The 21,080-nt window shown below is 28.7% G+C and overlaps 1 long non-coding RNA gene across 1 annotated transcript in view; it reads right to left on the bottom strand.

Moving 5' to 3' along the window:
* Nucleotides 1–21,080, bottom strand: part of LOC135145582 (uncharacterized) — a 43,000-nt gene that overhangs the window by 13,030 nt on the left and 8,890 nt on the right. The window lies entirely within an intron of this gene.

Genomic DNA, 21,080 nt, shown 5'->3' with positions numbered 1-21,080 from the left:
AAAACAACGGGGTAAGGTTATCGAAATTTGTCGAAAATTGTCCGAGATTTCTATATTTTGCTATTGAAACTTTTTTTTTGAAAAATTTTGACAAAAAAATCTAGATTATATTCTTCGGGGAAGATTAAAAATTTTCGGTTTGAAAATCAATTTTTCTTTAATCCAAAAAATGGCAATATATTATTTTAATGGGCAATTCTGGAAATATATAAACACCTATGGAAGGAATGAGGCCAAAAGTAAATTTTTCAGTTCGAAATCCGTGAGAAAATGTTTTTACTGAAGTTTCGACAATTGGCAGAAATATGTATTTATTTTTATATTGAAACATTTTGTTTTTGAAGAATTTAACAGAAAAACCCAAACAAATTTTTGATTACAGATTTTGTCATGCTGATTTAAAAAACATGCGCGTTTATGTTTTTCAGGTAAGATTAAAAAAATTCGGTTTGAAAATCTTTTTTTTTTAATCCAGAAAAAAGAAATATTTTAGTGAGCGATTCAGGAACAATGCAGGAAGGTTATAGAATTTTTTTATTGTCATATTGAAACATTTGTTTTTGAAAAATTTAACAAAAAAGCAAACAAATTTTGGATTATGGATTTCATAGTGCTGATTCTAAAATCATCGTGCGTTTGTGCCCTCCGGATAAGATTAAACATTTCCCGCTTGATTACCAATTTTTTTTAATCCAAAAAATTGAAAAATTTGACTAAAAAAAAATCTGAATTATAGATTTTGTCGTGGTGATTCCAAAAGCATAACCGGGTAAGATTTAAAATTTTCGATTTGAAATTTTTTTTAAATCCAAAAAATTGCAATATATTTTAGTAAGCGATTTTGGAACAACAGAGGGAGCTATCAAAACAATGCCGAAAGTAACTTATAAGAAAATGTTTTTGGTTAAGTTTCGAAAATTGACCGAAATTTTTATATTTTTATTGTTTTGAAAAATTTGACAGAAGAAACTCAAAAAAAATCTGGCTTTAAGATATCATCGTGCTGACTCCAAAAACGTTTTATATTCTCTGGGCAAGATTAAAAATTTTCGATTTAAAAATCAATTTTTTTAAATCAAAAAATTGCAAAATTTTATGAAACGATTCTGGAATAATGGATGGAGTTACCGAAAAACATGAGGCCAGATGTAACTTCTGGAGATCGAAATCCGTAAGACAATGTGTTTACTGAAGTTTCGACAATTGGCAGAAATTTTTATATTTATTTTTATATTGAAACATTTTATTTTTCAAAAATTTGACAGAAAAACGCAAAAAAAATTCTGGATTATAGATTTTGTAATTCTGATTTAAAAAAAAATTGCGCGTCTATGTTCTTCGGGTAAGATTAAAAATTGCAAAGTGTTTAATCACACCGAAGATTCATTAAAAATGTTCAGTCTGAATATCAATTTTTTTTATCCAAAAAATTGCGATAATTTAGTGAATGATCCTGGAATAATGGGGGGAGCTATTGAAGAAATTAAGCCGGAAGTAACTTCTGGAGTTCGAAATCCGTAAAAAATGTCTTTAGTTAAATTTAAAAATTATTGAAATTTGGGCAAAATTTTTATATTTGTACTCGTATATTGAAGCGTTTTTTTTCTGAAAAATTTGCCAACAAAAAAACAAAAAATTGCTGGCATTAGATTTTGTCGTGCTGATTCCAAAAAACACAGAGCGTTTGTGTTTTCCAGTTGACATTAAAAATTTTCGGTTTGAAAATCAATTTTTTTAAAATCCAAAAAATTCGAATATTTTATTGAGCTATTCTGGAAAAGTGGAAGAAGCTGTCGACGAAATGAGACCGAAACAAACTTCTGGAGGTCGAAATCCGACGAAAATGTCTTTTGTTAAATTCCGAAAATTGTAGGAAATTGGCCGAAATTTTTATATTTTATACTGACATATTTTGTTCTTGAAAAAGTTACCAAAAAAACCAAAAACATTCTGTATTATAGATTTCTTCGTGCTGATTCTAGAAACATCGTCTGTTTCTGCTCTTCGAATAAAAATGAAAGTTCTCCGTTTGATAAACAATTTTTTTTACTAAAAAATTGAAACGTTCAGTGAGCGATTCTAAAACAACGGAGTAAGGTTATCGAAAAAATGAGCTTCGAAATTTGTCGAAAATTGTCGGAGATTTCTATATTTTGTTTTTAGAACTTTCTTTTTTTGAAAAATTTTGAGAAAAAAAATTTACATTATATTCTTCGGGGAAAATTAAAAATTTTCGGTTTAAAAATCATTTTTTTTAATCCAAAAAATGGCAATATATTATTTTAATTAACGATTCTGGAAATATATAAGGAGCTATGGAAGAAATGAAGCCAAAACTAACTTTTGCAGTTCGAAATTCGTAAGAAAATGTGTTTACTGAAGTTTCGATAATTAGCAGGAATTTTTATATTTATTTTTATATTGAAACATTTTATTTTTGAAAAATTTGACAGAAAAACCCAAAAAAATTCTGGATTATAGATTTTGTAATGCTGATTAAAAAAAAATACGGCGTCTATGTTTTTCGGGTAAGATTAAAAATTGCAAAGTGCTTAATCACACCGAAGATTCATTAAAAATGTTCAGTCTGTATATCAATTTTTTTTTTCCAAAAATTTGCGATAATTTAATGAACGATTCTGGAAGAATGGGGGAACTATTGAAGAAATGAAGCCGGAAGTAACTTCTGAAGTTCGAAATCCGTAAAAAATGTCTTTAGTTAAATTTAGAAACTATTGAAATTTGGGCGAAATTTTGTTTCTGAAAAATTAGCCAACAAAAAAAAAATTGCTGGCATTTTGATTTTGTCGTGCTGATTCCAGAAAACACAGCGCGTTTGTGTTTTTCAGTTAACATTAAAAATTTTCGGTTTGAAAATCATTTTTTTTATAATCCAAAAAATTCGAATATTTTATTGAGCTATTCTGAAAAAGTGGAAGAAGCTGTCGACGAAATGAGACCGAAACTAACTCCTGGAGGTCGAAATCCGACGAAAATGTCTTTTGTTAAATTCCGAAAATTGTAGGAAATCGGCCGAAATTTTTATATTTTCATACTGGAACATTTTGTTCTTGAAAAAGTTGCCAAAAAAAAAATAAAAAAATTCTGGATTATAGATTTCTTGGTGCTGATTCTAAAAACATCGTCTGTTTTTGCTCTTCGAATAAAAATAAAAGTTCTCCGTTTGATAAACAATTTTTTTTTATCCAAAAAATTGAAAAATTCAGTGAACGATTCTAAAACAATGGAGTAAGGTTATCGCAAAAATGAGCTTCGAAATTTGTTGAAAATGGTTCGAGATTTCTATATTTTGTTACTGAAACTTTTTTTTTTTAATTTTAACAAAAAAATCTAGTTTATATTCTTCGGGGTAAGATTAAAAATTTTCGGTTTGAAAATCAATTTATTTTTTAATCTAAAAATAGCAATATACTATTTTAATTAGCGATTCTGGAAATATATAAAGAGGTATGGAAGAAATGAGGCCAAAACTAACTTTTGCAGTTCGAAATCCGTGAGAAAATGTGTTTACTGAAGTTTCGATAATTAGCAGGAATTTTTATATTTATTTTTATATTGAAACATTTTATTTTTGGAAAATTTGACAGAAAAACCCAAAAAAATCTGGATGATAGATTTTGTAATGCTGATTTCAAAAAAAAAAAAAATGTATCGCGTCTATGCTCTTCGGGTAAGAATAAAAATTGCAAAGTGTTTAATCACACCAAAGATTCATTAAAAATGTTCAGTCTGAATATCATTTTTTTGTATCCAAAAATTGAATAATTTAGTGAACGATTCTGGAAGAAAAGGGGGAGTTATTCAAGAAATAAAGCCGGAAGTAACTTCTGGAGTTCGAAATCCGTAAAAAATGTCTTTAGTTAAATTTAGAAATTATTGAAATTTGGGCAAAATTTTTATATTTTTACTCGTATATTGAAGCGTTTTTTTTCTGAAAAATTTGCCAACAAAAAAAAAACAAAAAATTGCTGGCATTAGATTTTGTCGTGCTGATTCCAAAAACACAGCGCGTTTGTGTTTTCCAGTTGACATTAAAAATTTTCGGTTTGAAAATCAATTTCTTTTTAAATCTAAAAAATTCGAATATTTTATTGAGCTATTCTGGTAAAGTGGAAGAAGCTGTCGACGAAATGAGACCGAAACCAACTTCTAGTGGTCGAAATTCGACGAAAATGTCTTTTGTTAAATTCCGAAAATTGTAGGAAATTGGCCGAAATTTTTATAGTTTTATACTGGAACATTTTGTTCTTGAGAAAGTTGCCAAAAAAAACAAAAAATTCTGAATTATAGATTTCTTCGTGTTGATTCTAAAAACATCGTCTGGTTCTGCTCTTCGAATAAAAATAAACGTTCTGCGTTTGATAAAAAATTTTTTTATCCAAAAGATTGAAAAGTTCAGTGAGCGATTCTAAAATAATGGAGTAAGGTTATCGAAAAAATGGGCTTCGAAATTTGTCGAAAATGGTCCGAGATTTATATATTTTGTTATTGAACCTTTTTTTTTATGTAAAACTTTGACAAAAAAATCTAAAATATATTCTTCGTGTAAGATTAAAAATTTTCGGATTGAAAATCAATTTTGTTTTAATCCAAAAATGGCAATATATTATTTAAATGAGCGATTCTGGAAATATATAAAGCGCTATGGAAGAAATGAGGCCAAAACTAACTTTTTCAGTTCGAAATCCGTGAGAAAATATTTTTACTGAAGTTTCGACAATTGGCCGAAATTTTTATATTTATTTTTATATTGAAACATTTTATTTTCGAAAAATTTAACAGAAAAACCCAAAAAAATTCTGGATTATAGATCTTGTAATGCCAATTTCAAAGAAACAAAAAAATAGCGCGTCTATGTTCTTCGGGTAAGAATAAAAAAAGTGTTTAAGCACACCAAAGATTCATTAAAAATGTTCAGTCCGAATATATTTTTTTTTCATCCAAAAATTGAATAATTTAGTGAACGATTCTGGAAGCAGAGGGGGAGTTATTCAAGAAATAAAGCCGGAAGTAACCTCTGGAGTTCGAAATCCGTAAAAAATGTCTTTAGTTAAATTTAGAAATTATTGAAATTTGGGCAAAATTTTTATATTTGTACTCGTATATTGAAGCGTTTTTTTTTTATGAAAAATTTGCCAACAAAAAAAAATCAAAAAATCGCCGGCATTAGATTTTGTCGTGCTGATTCCAAAAAACACAGCGCGTTTGTGTTTTCCAGTTGACATTAAAAATTTTCGGTTTGAAAATCAATTTTTTTAAAATCCAAAAAAATCGAATATTTTATTGAGCTATTCTGGAAAAGTGGAAGAAGCTGTCGATGAAATGAGACCGAAACAAACTTCTGGAGGTCGAAATCCGACGAAAATGTCTTTTGTTAAATTCCGAAAATTGTAGGAAATTGGCGGAAATTTTTATATTTTATACTGACATATTTTGTTCTTGAAAAAGTTACCAAAAAAACCAAAAACATTCTGTATTATAGATTTCTTCGTGCTGATTCGAGAAACATCGTCTTGTTTCTGCTCTTCGAATAAAAATGAAAGTTCTCCGTTTGATAAACAATTTTTTTTTTCTAAAAAATTGAAAAGTTCAGTGAGCGATTCTAAAACAACGGAGTAAGGTTATCGAAAAAATGAGCTTCGGAATTTGTCGAAAATTGTCGGAGATTTCTATATTTTGTTTTTGGAACCTTCTTTTTTTGAAAAATTTTGAGAAAAAAAATCTACATTATATTCTTCGGGGAAGATTAAAAATTTTCGGTTTAAAAATCATTTTTTTTTAATCCAAAAAATGGCAATATATTATTTTAATTAACGATTCTGGAAATATATAAGGATCTATGGAAGAAATGAAGCCAAAACTAACTTTTGCAGTTCGAAATTCGTAAGAAAATGTGTTTACTGAAGTTTCGATATTTAGCAGGAATTTTTATAATTATTTTTATATTGAAACATTTTATTTTTGAAAAATTTGACAGAAAAACCCAAAAAAATTCTGGATTATAGATTTTGTAATGCTGATTTAAAAAAAATACGGCGTCTATGTTTTTCGGGTAAGATTAAAAATTGCAAAGTGTTTAATCACACCGAAGATTCATTAAAAATGTTCAGTCTATATATCAATTTTTTTTTATCCAAAAAATTGCGATAATTTAGTGAACGATTCTGGAAGAATGGGGGAACTATTGAAGAAATGAAGCCAGAAGTAACTTCTGGAGTTCGAAATCCGTAAAAAATGTCTTTAGTTAAATTTAGAAATTATTGAAATTTGGGCAAAATTTTGTTTCTGAAAAATTAGCCAACAAAAAAAAAATTGCTGGCATTTTGATTTTGTCGTGCTGATTTCAAAAAACACAGCGCGTTTGTGTTTTCCAGTTGACATTAAAAATTTTCGGTTTGAAAATCAATTTTTTTAAAATCCAAAAATTTCGAATATTTTATTGAGGTATTCTGGTAAAGTGGAAGAAGCTGTCGACGAAATGAGACCGAAACTAACTCCTGGAGGTCGAAATCCGACGAAAATGTCTTTTGTTAAATTCCGAAAATTGTAGGAAATTGGCCGAAATTTTTATATTTTTATACTGGAACATTTTGTTTTTGAAAAAGTTGCCAAAAAAAAACCAAAAAAATGGTGGATTATAGATTTCTTCGTACTGATTCTGAAAACATCGTCTGTTTCTGGTCTTCGAATAAAAATTAAAGTTCTCCGTTTGATAAACAATTTTTTTTATCCAAAAAATTGAAAAGTTCAGTGAGCGATTCTAAAACAACGGAGTAAGGTTATCGAAAAAAATGAGCTTCGAAATTTGTTGAAAATTGTCCGAGATTTCTATATTTTGCTATTGAAACTTTTTTTTGAGACATTTTGAAAAAAAAATCTAGATTATATTCTTCGGGGAAGATTAAAAATTTTCGGTTTGAAAATCAATTTTTTTTTAATCCAAAAAATGGCAATATATTATTTTAATGGGCAATTCTGGAAATATATAAAGACCTATGGAAGAAATGAGGCCAAAAGTAACTTTTGCAGTTCGAATCCGTGAGAAAATGTGTTTACTGAAGTTTATTTTATTTTATTTATTTTATTTTATTTTATTTTTTTATTTTCCAACGGGGTTACACCCAATTACAGGAAAAACTAAAAATTAAAATTAAAAATTAACAATAACAAGAAAGTAAAACTAAAAAGAAAAGAAAATTCTACCCATATAATGATTGCTTAACACAACTAACAATTTTGTTAATAGAGTCGAAATTTATATCGCATAAGTGTGAAATTTGATTGAAATAACTACACATAATACTAACTGGAGATCTTCTTAAAACGTTAGTTCTGTCAGCAGTACAATAAAATACATGATTATGGCGTGCACTAATTCTTGGTACAAGAAAATTTAAATAATGAAGCAATTCAGGGCAGTCTACTTGATTTCTAACTAAAAAAAACAAAAATTTAATGGCGATAATAATTCGTCTTTTATGTAATGATAAAAAATTAAATCTTAATAATAATAACGAGTGGTCATATCCTCGACAAGGATAGACCCCATCCAAAAGAAAAGACATAAATTTTAAGAACAATCGTTGAACCGATTCTATATGATCAATATGGTTTTGATAAATTGGAAACCAAATTAAGGCACCATATTCAATTCTCGATCTGACTAGTGCGAAAAATAGAGCCTGTAACGTGTCGACACGCTTAAAGTCACGACAATTTCTGTAAATAAATCCATACGTCCGAAAGCATTTGGAAACCATATCATTTATATGATCGACAAAACTAAGCTTACAATCAAAGAGGATACCAAGATCTTTAATAGACTCACATCGCTTAATTAAAGTACCATCTATATTGTAAGAAAAGAGTATATCATCATGTTTTCTTGAGTAAGTTACGATGGAGCATTTATCAAGATTTAAGTAAAGTCGATTAACTGAGCACCAATTAACAACAGCTGTTAAATTGTTTTGTAGATTTAGACAATCCTGTATCGAGTTGATTTGGAAAAAAAGTTTTAAATCATCTGCAAACATTAACTTTTTACAAGAGATGTTATCAACGATATCATTAATAAAATATAAAAATAAAAGTGGTCCAAGGTTAGATCCTTGGGGAACACCTGAAGTAGGTTTGATAACAGTAGATGTAAAATTGCGATATCGAATATACTGTTCAGGGTCGAAAATGTATGAAGTAAAAAGTTGGATAAGTCTGTCAGAGAATCCAAAGTGCTCAAGCTTATCGATTAGTAAATAGTGATCGATTTGATCGAATGCTTTTTGAAAATCAAGATATATGGTATCTACCTGATTTTTTTTGTCAATGGCCTCAGATGTATACTGTGTAAAAGATGCTAGATTAGAAATTGTAGAGCGTTTATCCATGAACCCGTGCTGAAACGGTGACAAATTGGTTTTGGTCGAAGCATAAATGTGTTTAAATAAAATCGACTCGAATACTTTAGCAAAATTACAAAGCAGCGAAATGGGTCTGTAATTGACAATTTTCCGAAATTTTTAAATTGGCCGAAATTTTTAAATTTATTTTTATATTGAAACATTTTATGTTTGGAAAATTTGACAGAAAAACCCAAAAAAATCTGGATGACAGATTTTGTAATGCTGATTTCAAAAAAAAAAAAAATATCGCGTCTATGCTCTTCGGGTAAGAATAAAAATTGCAAAGTGTTTAATCACACCAAAGGTTCATTAAAAATGTTCAGTCTGAACATCATTTTTTTGTATCCAAAAATTGAATAATTTAGTGAACGATTCTGGAAGAAGAGGGGGAGTTATTCAAGAAATAAAGCCGGAAGTAACTTCTGGAGTTCGAAATCCGTAAAAAATGTCTTTAGTTAAATTTAGAAATTATTGAAATTTGGGCAAAATTTTTATATTTGTACTCGTATATTGAAGCGTTTTTTTTCTGAAAAATTTGCCAACAAAAAAAAAACAAAAAATTGCTGGCATTAGATTTTGTCGTGCTGATTCCAAAAAACACAGCGCGTTTGTGTTTTCCAGTTGACATTAAAAATTTTCGGTTTGAAAATCAATATTTTTTAAATCTAAAAAATTCCAATATTTTATTGAGCTATTCTGGAAAAGTGGAAGAAGCTGTCGACGAAATGAGACCGAAACTAACTTCTGGAGGTCGAAATCCGACGAAAGTGTCTTTAGTTAAATTCCGAAAATTGTTGGAAATTGGCCGAAATTTTTATATTTTTATACTGGAACATTTTGTTTTTGAAAAAGTTGCCAAAAAAAAATAAAAAAAATCTGGATTATAGATTTCTTCGTGCTGATTCTAAAAACATCGTCTGTTTTTGCTCCTCGAATAAAAATAAAAGTTCTCCCTTTGATAAACATTTTTTTTTATCCAAAATATTAAAAAGTTCAGTGAGCGTTTCTAAAACAATGGAGTAAGGTTATCAAAAAAATGAGACCGAAAGTAACTTCTAGGGTTAGAAATTCGTAAGAAAATGTCTTTAGTTAAGTTTCGAAATTTGTCGAAAATTGTCCGAGATCTCTATATTTTTTTTATTAAACTTTTTTTTTGAAAAATTTTGACAAAAAAATCTAGATTATATTCTTCGGGTAAGATTAAAAATTTTCGGTTTGAAAATCTTTTTTTTTTAACCCAGAAAGTTGAAATAATTTAGTGAGCGATTCAGGAACAATGCAGGAAGGTTACAGAACGACCGAGGTTGAAAGTAACTTCTGGTCTTTGATATCCGTAGGAAAATGTCTCTTGTGAAATTTTGAAAGTTGTCTAAAATTGGCCGAAATTTTTTTAGTTTCATATTGAAACATTTGTTTTTGAAAAATTTGACAAACAAAAACAAACAAGTTGTGGGTTATGGATTTCATCGTGCTGATTCTAAAAGCATCGTGGGTTTCTGCTTTCCGGATAAGGTTAAACATTTCCCGCTTGATTACCAATTTTTTTAATCCAAAAATTGAAAAATTTGACTAAAAAACCAAAAAAATTCTGAATTATAGATTTTGTCGTGGTGATTCCAAAAGCATAACCGGGTAAGATTTAAAATTTTCGATTTGAAATTTTTTTTTAATCCAAAAATTGCAATATTTTATAGTAAGCGATTTTGGAACAACAGAGGGGGCTATCAAAACAATGCCGAAAGTAACTTGTAAGAAAATGTTTTGGGTTAAGTTTCGAAAATTGACCAAAATTTTTATATTTTTATTTTTTTGAAAAATTTGACAGAAGAAACTCAAAAAAAATCTGGCTTTAGGATATCATCGTGCTGACTCCAAAAACGTTTTATATTCTCTAGGTAAGATTAAAAATTTCGATTTGAAAATCAATTTTTTTTAAATACAAAAATTGCAATATTTTATTAAGCGATTCTGGAATAATGGAGAGAGTTATCGAAAAAAAATGAGGCCAAATGTAACTTCTGGAGTTCGAAATCCGTAGGAAAATGTTTCTAGTTAAATTTTGAAACTTGCCGAAAATTGGCCGAAATTTTTATGTTTATATTGTAACATATTATTTATTGAAAAATTTGCCAAAAACATTAAAAAAGTTCTAAAAGGATAAGATTAAAAATTTTCGATTTGAAAATCAATTTTTTTCAAGTCCAAAAATTTACAATATTCTAATGAACGATTCTGGAACAATGTGGGGAAGCTATCGAAAAAATCAGTTTATCCAACTTAAAGAAAAAATATCAAAACCTACTTTACTAGATAAACATCGTTTATGAATAATATTGTACCATTTAATATATAGTATATATACAAAATAAATAAAAAATACTACTAAGTAAAATGCATGTCCACTACATGCCCGTACGCGCAAATACACGCCGTAGGAAACCAGAACACATCCCACACCGGCTTTCCCTCCTCGTCGGCCACCAATAGCAAAGCGTCACTGTATTTTTGCACACACTTAGTCCTAACCCCTCTCGGAAATTCTTGCAAGTGAGTACAAGAAGCCTCACCAACGCACTCCTCCGTCGTAATTTCTTGTTTATACTTATCGAAATTATAAACAAACTTGCATTCGTTCTTCGAATTGCAGGCAACTTTGGGGTGGTACCTCGTGATTCGAGACACGCAAATGAGGTTTTCTTTGTCGGGATGAAATCTTTCGGCGAGATGGTCTTGGTCTGAGTAATGAAAGTACTCTTTCTCGTAGGTACTGTTTCGAAGGTGTGGGTAAAACAGGTGTTCCGGGTACATTGTTACGTCTTCGCAGAATGTTCGGTTGTTGGTGCAGTAAGGAACGTAAGTTGCAAGGGTGTCGGAATCGTCAGGGAAAATTATGTCGTGGGCGGTACCACCTGAAACGGAATGAAGTTTACTTATTTTAAAAACTGGAGTTAATTTTTTTTTAAACTGGAGGTAATTTTTTTAAGAACACTTACCTTTTTGTAGTGGAATTGCCTCAGAAAAACTTGCAAGAAAACAAAAACAGAAAATAATATTGAAAGACATGCTTGCTTCGTCGTGTTTAAAACTGAAGTGAGTAGTTTGGTTGTCGAAACTACCTGATTCGAGTCCACCCCACCCTCCATGGAACCGTGAGTTGGAGAGAATAAGACATAGTAAGAGTGAAAAAAATATATACCACTACACAGTTTCCTCGTTATTTTCAAAAGTGATTTCAAAAGTGATTCTCGGAAAGTAAAAACGAGTTTCCGCTGGAAAAACATTTGTTGTAACTACATTATTTATTACTGGCTGACTGATGTCTTACTTATTGAATTTGTTCTCGTCTGGAACTTCCACTGTCCGAATTTTGCTGAAACATGCAAATTTAAAAGGATTTGGGGATAAACGAATCTCATTAAAAACTTTTTCGAGCAATAGTTTGACGGAGACTTCTCACATTCCCTGAATATAGAATTATTTCTAATCAGATCGCGAACTTTTTGTTTCCTTTTACAAAGTGGGAAACGTAATTTACATTTTTTTCCGAGCAGTAACTAAATACTGTGGTGTCCAGATCGCTAAATTTACGAAAATTAATGTTCTGTTAAAATATTGAAAAATTGATTTGATTTTTAAATCGAAATTTTTTTATCTTTTCCGTAAACAAGGTTTTGGAATTGTTTTTTTTTGGCAAATTTTTAAAAAACAAAATGTTTCAATAAGAAACTTAACACTGCGTTTTTGGGATGAGCACGACGAATTTTTGTTGGTTTTTGGGAAATTTTTCATAAATAAAATGTGTTAGTAGTATAACAATATAAAAGTTTCGGCCAATTTTCCACAGTTTTCGAAATTTAACTGAAGACATACTTTCGGCCTCATTTTTTCGATAACCTTCTCCCATTGTTTCAAAATCGCTCACTAAAAAAAAATGATTATCAAACTGAAAATTTTTAATCTTATCCTTTTAGAACTTTTTTTGGGTTTTTGGCAAATTTTTCAAAAACGAAATGTTTCAATATAAACATAAAAATTTCGGCCAATTTTCGGCAAGTTTCAAAATTTAACTAGAAACATTTTCTTACGGATTTCGAACTCCAGAAGTTACATTTGGCCTCATTGTTTTCGATAACTCCCTCCATTATTCCAGAATCGCTTAATAAAATATTGCAATTTTTATATTTTAAAAAAATTGATTTTCAAATCGAAAATTTTTAATCTTACCCAGAGAATATAAAACGTTTTTGAAGTCAGCACGATGATATCTTAAAGCCAGATTTTTTCTAACTTTCTTCTATCAAATTTTTCAAAAAAATAAAAATATAAAAATTTCGGTCAATTTTCGAAACTTAACCAAAAACATTTTCTTACGAGTTACTTTCGGCATTGTTTTGATAGCTCCCTCTGTTGTTCCAAAATCGCTTACTAAAAAATATTGCAATTTTTTGGATTAAAAAAAAATTCAAATCGAAAATTTTAAATCTTACCCGGTTATGCTTTTGGAATCACCACGACAAAATCTATATCAGAATTTTTTTGGTTTTTTTAGTCAAATTTTTCAATTTTTTGGATTAAAAAAATTGGTAATCAAGCGGGAAATGTTTAATCTTATCCGGAGAGCAGAAACGTACGATGTTTTTAGAATCAGCACGATGAAATCCATAACCCAGAATTTGTTTGTTTTTTTTTGTCAAATTTTTCAAAAACGAATGTTTCAATATGAAACTAAAAAAATTTCAGCCAATTTTAGACAACTTTCAAAATTTCACTAGAGACATTTTCTTACGGATTTCAAAGACCAGAAGTTGCTTTCCACCTCGGTCCTTCTGTAACCTTCCTGCATTGTTCCTGAATCGCTCACTAAAATATTTCAACTTTCTGGGTTAAAAAAAAAGATTTTCAAACCGAAAATTTTTAATCTTACCCGAAGAATATAATCTAGATTTTTTTGTCATAATTTTTCAAAAAAAAGTTTCGATAAAAAAAATATAAAGATCTCGGACAATTTTCGACAAATTTCGAAACTTAACCAAAGACATTTTCTTACGAATTTCTAACCCTAGAAGTTACTTTCGGTCTCATTTTTTCGATAACCTTACTACATTGTTTTAGAATCGCTCAGTGAACTTTTTAATATTTTGGATAAAAAAAGTTGTTTATCAAACGGAGAGTTTTTATTTTTATTCGAAGGTCAGAAACAGACGATGTTTTTAGAATCAGCACGAAGAGATTTATAATCCGGAATTTCTTTGGGTCTTTTTGTCAATTTTTTAAAAACAAAATATTTCAATACAGAAATTTAGGTCAATTTTCCATAATTTTAGAAATTTAATCAAAAACATTTTCTTACGGATTCAGAGGTCTCATTTCTGCGACAGCTATCTTCATTGTTTCAGAATCGCTCACTAGAATATCGTAAATTTTTAGACTTGATAAAAACTGATTTTCAAATCAAAAATTTTTAATCCTACCCAGAGAACATAAACAAGATTTTGGAATCAGCACATCTACATGTCAGAATTTCTGTTCTTTTTTGGCAAATTAAATTTTTTAAAAAACATTGTTTCGATACAAAAATACAAAAAAATTGACCAATTTTCAATTTTTGTTGTTTTTTGGGAAATTTTTCATAAATAAAATGTGTTAGTATAAAAATAAAAAAATTCGGCTAATTTTCCACAGTTTTCGAAATTTAACTGGAGACATTACTTTCAGTCTCATTTTTTCGATAACCTTTCCTCATTGTTCCAAAATCGCTCACTTTGGATTAAAAAAAAATTGATTATCAAACCGAAAATTTTTAATCTTATCCGGAGCAGAAATGCGCGATATTTTTAAAATCAGCACAACGAAATCTACAATCCAGAACTTTTTTCGGGTTTCTTCTGTCAAATTTTTCAAAAACAAAGTTTCAGTGTAAAAATATAAAAATTTCGGTCAATTTTCGAAACTTAACTTAAGGTATTTTCTTACAAATTTCTAGCTCTATAAGTTACTTTCGGCATTTTTTTAATAGCCTCTGTTGTTCCAGGATCGCTTCCAAAAAAATATTGCAATTTTCAAATCGAGAATTTTAAATCTTACCCGGTTACGTTTTCAGAATCACCAGGACAAAATCTATAATTCAGAAATTTTTTGTTTTATTTTAGTCAAGTTTTTCACAAACAAAATGTGTCAATATACAAATATAAAAATTTTGAACAAGTTACTTTCGACCTCATTTCCTTCTATTCTTTCAGAATTGCCCACGAAAACATTAATTTTTTTGGATTTTCAAAAAATTAATTTTCAGACCTAAAATTTTTACTTTTATCTGTGTTTTTGGAATCAGAACGACGAAATGCCAGAATGTTTTTGAAAAATTTTTCAGTGAACAAAATGTTTCAAATTAAAAAATATAAAAAACTCTGCCAGTTTTCGATAATTTTCGAAATTTAACCAAAGACATTTTTATACGGATTTTGAATTCCAGAAATCATTTTTGGCTTCATTTCTTCAATAGCGCCCCCCATTCTTCCAGAATCGTTCACTAAATTATTGAAATTTTTTGGATTAAAAAAAAAGATTTTGACACTGATAATTTTTGATCTACGGTGGAACTAAACACTTTACAATTTTTCAAGCAAATAGATTAAATGGAAAATTTCTGAGATATTTTACTAAATTACCTTTTTATTATTGACTTTAGAATATTGGTTGCCTTTGATTTTTTGTAGTAAAAAAATCAATCTTTCCATTTATGAAAAAAATTAAGTTGATGTCATTTCCGGTTCAACCGGAAGTGATAATAAAAATGTGTGGCTACCATAACATAGATCTTTTAATATAATACCAATTTGCACAAAGAACCAAACGTTTATTTTTAAGAATAAAAAAACTAAAATATTAATTTTTTCGATTTTCAAAAAATTTATTTCCAAACCGAAAATTTGTAATCGTACCTAGAGAGCATAAACACACGATATGGAAAATTTTTCAAAAACAAAATGTTTCGATATCAAAATATAAAAATTTCGGCAAATTTTCGAAAAACATTTTGGAAATATTGCCATTTTTTGGATTAAAAAAAATCGATTTCAAAACCGAAAAATTTTTATCTTAACCGGAGGGCATAAACGCCTTATGGTTTTGAAATCAGCACGATAAAATCTGTGTCAGAATTTTTTGGGTTTTTTTTCGGAAAATTTTTCAAAAACAAAATCTTTCAGTATAAAAATATCGAAATTTGGAACAATTTTAGACAATTTTCAAAATTTAACTGCAGTGATTTTCTTAAGGATTTCTAACTCCTGAAGCTACTTTCGCCCTAATTTCTTCGATAGGTCCCTCCATTGTTCCAGAGTCGCTGACTAGAATATTGCAATTTTTTGGACTTCAAAAAAATTGATTTTTAAATCGAAATTTGTTTATCATTTCCATAAACAAGTTTTTGGAATTGTTTTTTTGGCAAATTTTTAATAAACAAAATGTTTCAATAAGAAACTTAACACTACGTTTTTGGGATCAGCATGACGAATTTTTGTTGTTTTTTGGGAAATTTTTCATAAATAAAATGTGTTAGTATAACAATGTAAAAGTTTCGGCCGATTTTCCACAGTTTTCGAAATTTAACTGAAGACATATTTTAGTCCTCATTTTTTCGATAACCTTCACCCATTTTTTCAAAATCGCTCACTTAAATACTTCAACTTTTTGGAATACAAAAAATGATTATCAAACTGAAAATTTTTAATCTTATCCTTTTAGAACTTTTTTTGGGTGTTTGGCAAATTTTTCAAAAAAAAAAAATGTTTCAATATAAACATACAAATTTCGGCCAATTTTCGGCGAGTTTCAAAATTTAACTAGAAACATTTTCTTATGGATTTCGAACTCCAGAAGTTACATTTGGCCTCATTTTTTTCGATAACTCCCTCCATTATTCCAGAATCGCTTAATAAAATATTGCAATTTTTGTATTATAAAAAAATTGATTTTCAAATCGAAAATTTTTAATCTTACCCAGAGAATATTAAACGTTTTTGGAGTCAGCACGATGATATCTTAAAGCCAGATTTTTTTTTTGAGTTTCTTCTATCAAACTTAACCAAAAATATTTTCTTACAAGTTACTTTCGGCATTGTTTTGATAGCTCCCTCTGTTGTTCCAAAATCGCTTACTAAAAAATATTGCAATTTTTTGGATTAAAAAAAATTTTCAAATCGAAAATTTTAAATCTTACCCGGTTATGCTTTTGGAATCACCACGACAAAATCTATAATTCAGAATTTTTTTGGTTTTTTTAGTCAAATTTTTCAATTTAATCCTACCCAGAGAACATAAACAAGTTTTTGGAATCAGCACATACATGTCAGAATTTCTGTTGTTCTTTTTTGGCAAATTTAAATTTTTAAAAAACAAAATGTTTCAATACAAAAATACAAAAAAATCGGCCAATTTTCAATTTTTGTTGTTTTTTGGGAAATTTTCCATAAATAAAATGTGTTAGTATAAAAATAAAACGCGCGATATTTTTAAAATCAGCACAACGAAATCTATAATCCAGAACTTTTTTTGGGTTTCTTCTGTCACATTTTTCAAAAACAAAGCTTCAGTATAAAAATATAAAAATTTCGGTCAATTTTCGAAACTTAACTAAAGGTATTTTCTAACAAATTTCTAGCTCTATAAGTTACTTTCGGCATTTTTTCAATAGCCTCTGTTGTTCCAGGATCGCTTCCAAAAAAATATTGCAATTTTCAAATCGAGAATTTTAAATCTTACCCGGTTACGTTTTTAGAATCACCACGACAAAATCTATAATTCAGAAATTTTTTGTTTTTTTTAGTTAAATTTTTCACAAACAAAATGTGTCAATATACAAAAATAAAAATTTTGACTTTTTCTTGCGGATTTCGAACTCCAGAAGTGACTTTCGACCTCATTTCTTCGCTAGCTCCCTCTATTCTTTCAGAATTGCCCACGAAAACTTTAATTTTTTTGGATTTTCAAAAAATTAATTTTCAGACCTAAAATTTTTACTTTTATCGGTGTTTTTGGAATCAGCACGACGAAATCTATATGACAGAATTTTTTTGAGAAATTTTTAAGTGAACAAAATGTTTCAAATTAAAAAATATACAAAACTCGGCTAATTTTCGAAATTTAACCGAAGACATTTTTATACGGACTTTGAAGTTATTTTTGGCTTCATTTCTACAATAGCTTCCCCCATTCTTCCTGAATAGTTCACTAAATTATTGAAATTTTTTGGATTAAAAAAAAGATTTTCAGTCAGAATTTTACAAGCAACTAGATTAAATGGAACATTTTTGAGATATTTTACTAAATAGCTTTTTTATTATTGAGTTTAGAATATTGGTTGCCTTCGATTTTTTGTAGTAAAAAAATCAATCTTTCCATTTATGAAAAAATTTACCAAATGTGCTATTAAAAAAAATTAAGTTGATTTCCGGTTCTACCGGAAGTGATAATAAAAATGTGTGGCTACCATCACATAGATCTTTTAATATAATACCAATTTGCTCAAAGAACCATACGTTTATTTTTAAGAATAAAAAAACTACTATCAAGTAAATTTGACACCCTGTATAATAAATTCGACAATTTTCAAAAGTTAACTAAAGACATTTTCCTACGGATTTCGAACTTCAGAAGTTACTTTCGGCCCCATTTCTTCGCTAGATCCCTCCATTTTTTTAGGATTGCTCACTAAAATATTAATTTTTTCGGTTTTCAAAAAATTGATTTTCAAACCGAAAATTTGTAATCGTATCCAGAGAGCATAAATAAACACACTATATGGAAAATTTTTCAAAAACAAAATGTTTCGATATCAAAATATAAAAATTTTGGCAAATTTTCGAAAAACATTTTGGAAATATTGCCATTTTTTGGATTAAAAAAAAATAGATTTTAAAACCGAAAAGTTTAAATCTTAATCGCAGGGCATAAACGCCCTATGGATTTGAAATCACCACGACGAAATCTGTGTCAGAATTTTTTGGGTTTTCTTCGGAAAATTTTTCAAAAACAAAATGATTCGATATCAAAATATAAAAATTTCGGCAAATTTTCGAAAAACATTTTGGAATTATTGCCATTTTTTGGATTAAAAGAAATTGATTTCAAAACCGAAAAATTTTAATCATAACCGGAGGGCATAAACACTCTATGGTTTTGAAATCAGCACGACGAAATCTGTGTCACAATTTTTTGGGTTTTCTTCGGAAAATTTTTCAAAAACAAAATCTTTCAGTATAAAAATATAGAAATTTCGAACAATTTTAGACAATTTTCAAAATTTAACTGCAGAGATTTTCTTAAGGATTACTTACTCCTGAAGCTACTTTCGCCCTAATTTCTTCGATAGGTCCCTCCATTGTTCCAGAGTCGCTGACTAGAATATTGCAATTTTGTGGACTTCAAAAAAATTGATTTTTAAATCGAAATTTTTTTATCTTTTCCATAAACAAGTATTTGGAATTGTTTTTTTGGCAAATTTTTAAAAAACAAAATGTTTCAATAAGAAACTTGACACTACGTTTTTTTGATCAGCACGGCGAATTTTTGTTGTTTTTAGGAAAATTTTTCATAAATAAGATGTGTTAGTATATTATGTTTCGGCCTCATTTTTTCGATAACCTTCCCCCATTGTTTCAAAATCGCTCGCTAAAATATTTCAACTTTTTGGAATACAAAAAAAGTGATTATCAAACTGAAAATTTGTAATCTTATCCTTTTAGAACTTTTTTTGGGTTTTTGGCAAATTTTTCAAAAACAAAATATTTCAATATAAACATAAAAATTTCGGCCAATTTTCGGCAAGTTTCAAAATATAACTAGAAACATTTTCTTACGGATTTCGAACTCCAGAAGTTACATTTGGCCTCATTTTTTTCGATAACTCCCTCCATTATTCCAGAATCGCTTTATAAAATATTGCAATTTTTGTATTTGAAAAAAATTGCTTTTCAAATTGAAAATTTTTATCTTAGCCAGAGAATATAAAACGTTTTTGGAGTCAGCACGATGATATCTTAAAACCAGATTTTTTTTGAGTTTCTTCTCTCAAATTTTTCCAAAAAATAAAAATATAAAAGTTTCGGTCAATTTTCGAAACTTAACCAAAAACATTTTCTTACAAGTTACTTTCGGCATTGTTTTGATAGCTCCCTCTGTTGTTCCAAAATCGCTTACTAAAAAATATTGCAATTTTTTGGATTAAAAAAAATTTTCAAATCGAAAATTTTAAATCTTACCCGGTTATGCTTTTGGAATCACCGGACAAAATCTATAATTCAGAATTTTTTTGGTTTTTTTAGTCAAATTTTTCAAAAACAATTGTTTCAATATGAAACTAAAAAAATTTCGGCCAATTTTAGACAACTTTCAAAATTTCACTAGAGACATTTTCTTACGGATATCAAAGATCAGAAGTTACTTTCTTCCTCGGTTCTTCTGTAACCTTCCTGCATTGTTCCTGAATCGCTCACTAAATTATTTCAACTTTCTGGGTTAAAAAAAAGATTTTCAAACCGAAAATTTTTAATCTTACCCGAAGAATATAATCTAGATTTTTTTGTCAAAATTTTTCAAAAAAAAAGTTTCAATCAAAAAAATATAGAGATCTTGGACAATTTTCGACAAATTTCGAAACTTAACTAAAGACATTTTCTTACGAATTTCTAACCTTAGAAGTTACTTTCGATCTCATTTTTTCCATAACCTTACTCCATTGTTTTAGAATCGCTCAGTGAACTTTTTAATATTTTGGATAAAAAAAAGTTGTTTATCAAACGGAGAACTTTTATTTTTATTCGGAGTTCAGAAACAGACGATGTTTTTAGAATCAGCACGAAGAGATCTATAATCCAGAATTTCTTTGGGTCTTTTTGTCAATTTTTTAAAAACAAAATATTTCAATACAAAAATTTGGTCAATTTTCCATAATTTTAGAAATTTAATCAAAGACATTTTCTTACGGATTTAGAGGTCTCATTTCTTCGACAGCTATCTCCATTGTTTCAGAATCGCTCACTAGAATATCGTAAATTTTTAGACTTGACAAAAACTGATTTTCAAATCGAAAATTTTTAATCGTACCCAGAGAGCATAAACACACTATACTTTGCTATTTTTTGGAAAACTTTTAGGCTCATTAGATTGCTCAGTTTTGTTCTACACAAACCTACAAACCACCCTGTATAGGAAGATCACGTCATATTGCTGATATTACGAAAATAATAATTTTATTTACTCAAATTCAACACCTAATATTTACGGAACTCATGAAAATTCTTAAATCCGACCGGCGAAATTTGTTAATTGTGTTTGATTTATAGCAGACGTTGTTTTTTCCTTCAGCTTTATTAATCAGTTTACATTTTATGTACATTGTACATTTTTAAGCCTAAGCTTTGTAACGAAGTTTCGCAAAGTTCCGTTAATAGGTATTAATTTTTTTTTTTTTTAAGAAAAATTAAAATATCTAACATTACGGTCTGGTATTTGTGGCGCCGACCGTCCATAAACCCTTTTAAATCGAGTCTCGAGTGTTCCAACCCACAACATTATACCTCCATTATTACAAGAATAGAACCCAGGTAAGTGTCGTTACAAACTTAATCCTCACTAATCCGCCAAATACCTGTTTCT

This window comes from Zophobas morio, unplaced genomic scaffold, assembly GCF_036711695.1.
Source record: "Zophobas morio isolate AGI-343-1 ecotype UQ-CSIRO unplaced genomic scaffold, CSIRO_AGI_Zmor_V1 ptg000162l, whole genome shotgun sequence".
Lineage (NCBI taxonomy): Eukaryota > Metazoa > Arthropoda > Insecta > Coleoptera > Tenebrionidae > Zophobas > Zophobas morio.
Note: the sequence above shows the minus strand (reverse complement) of the source record. Positions and strands in the feature narration are given on the sequence as shown.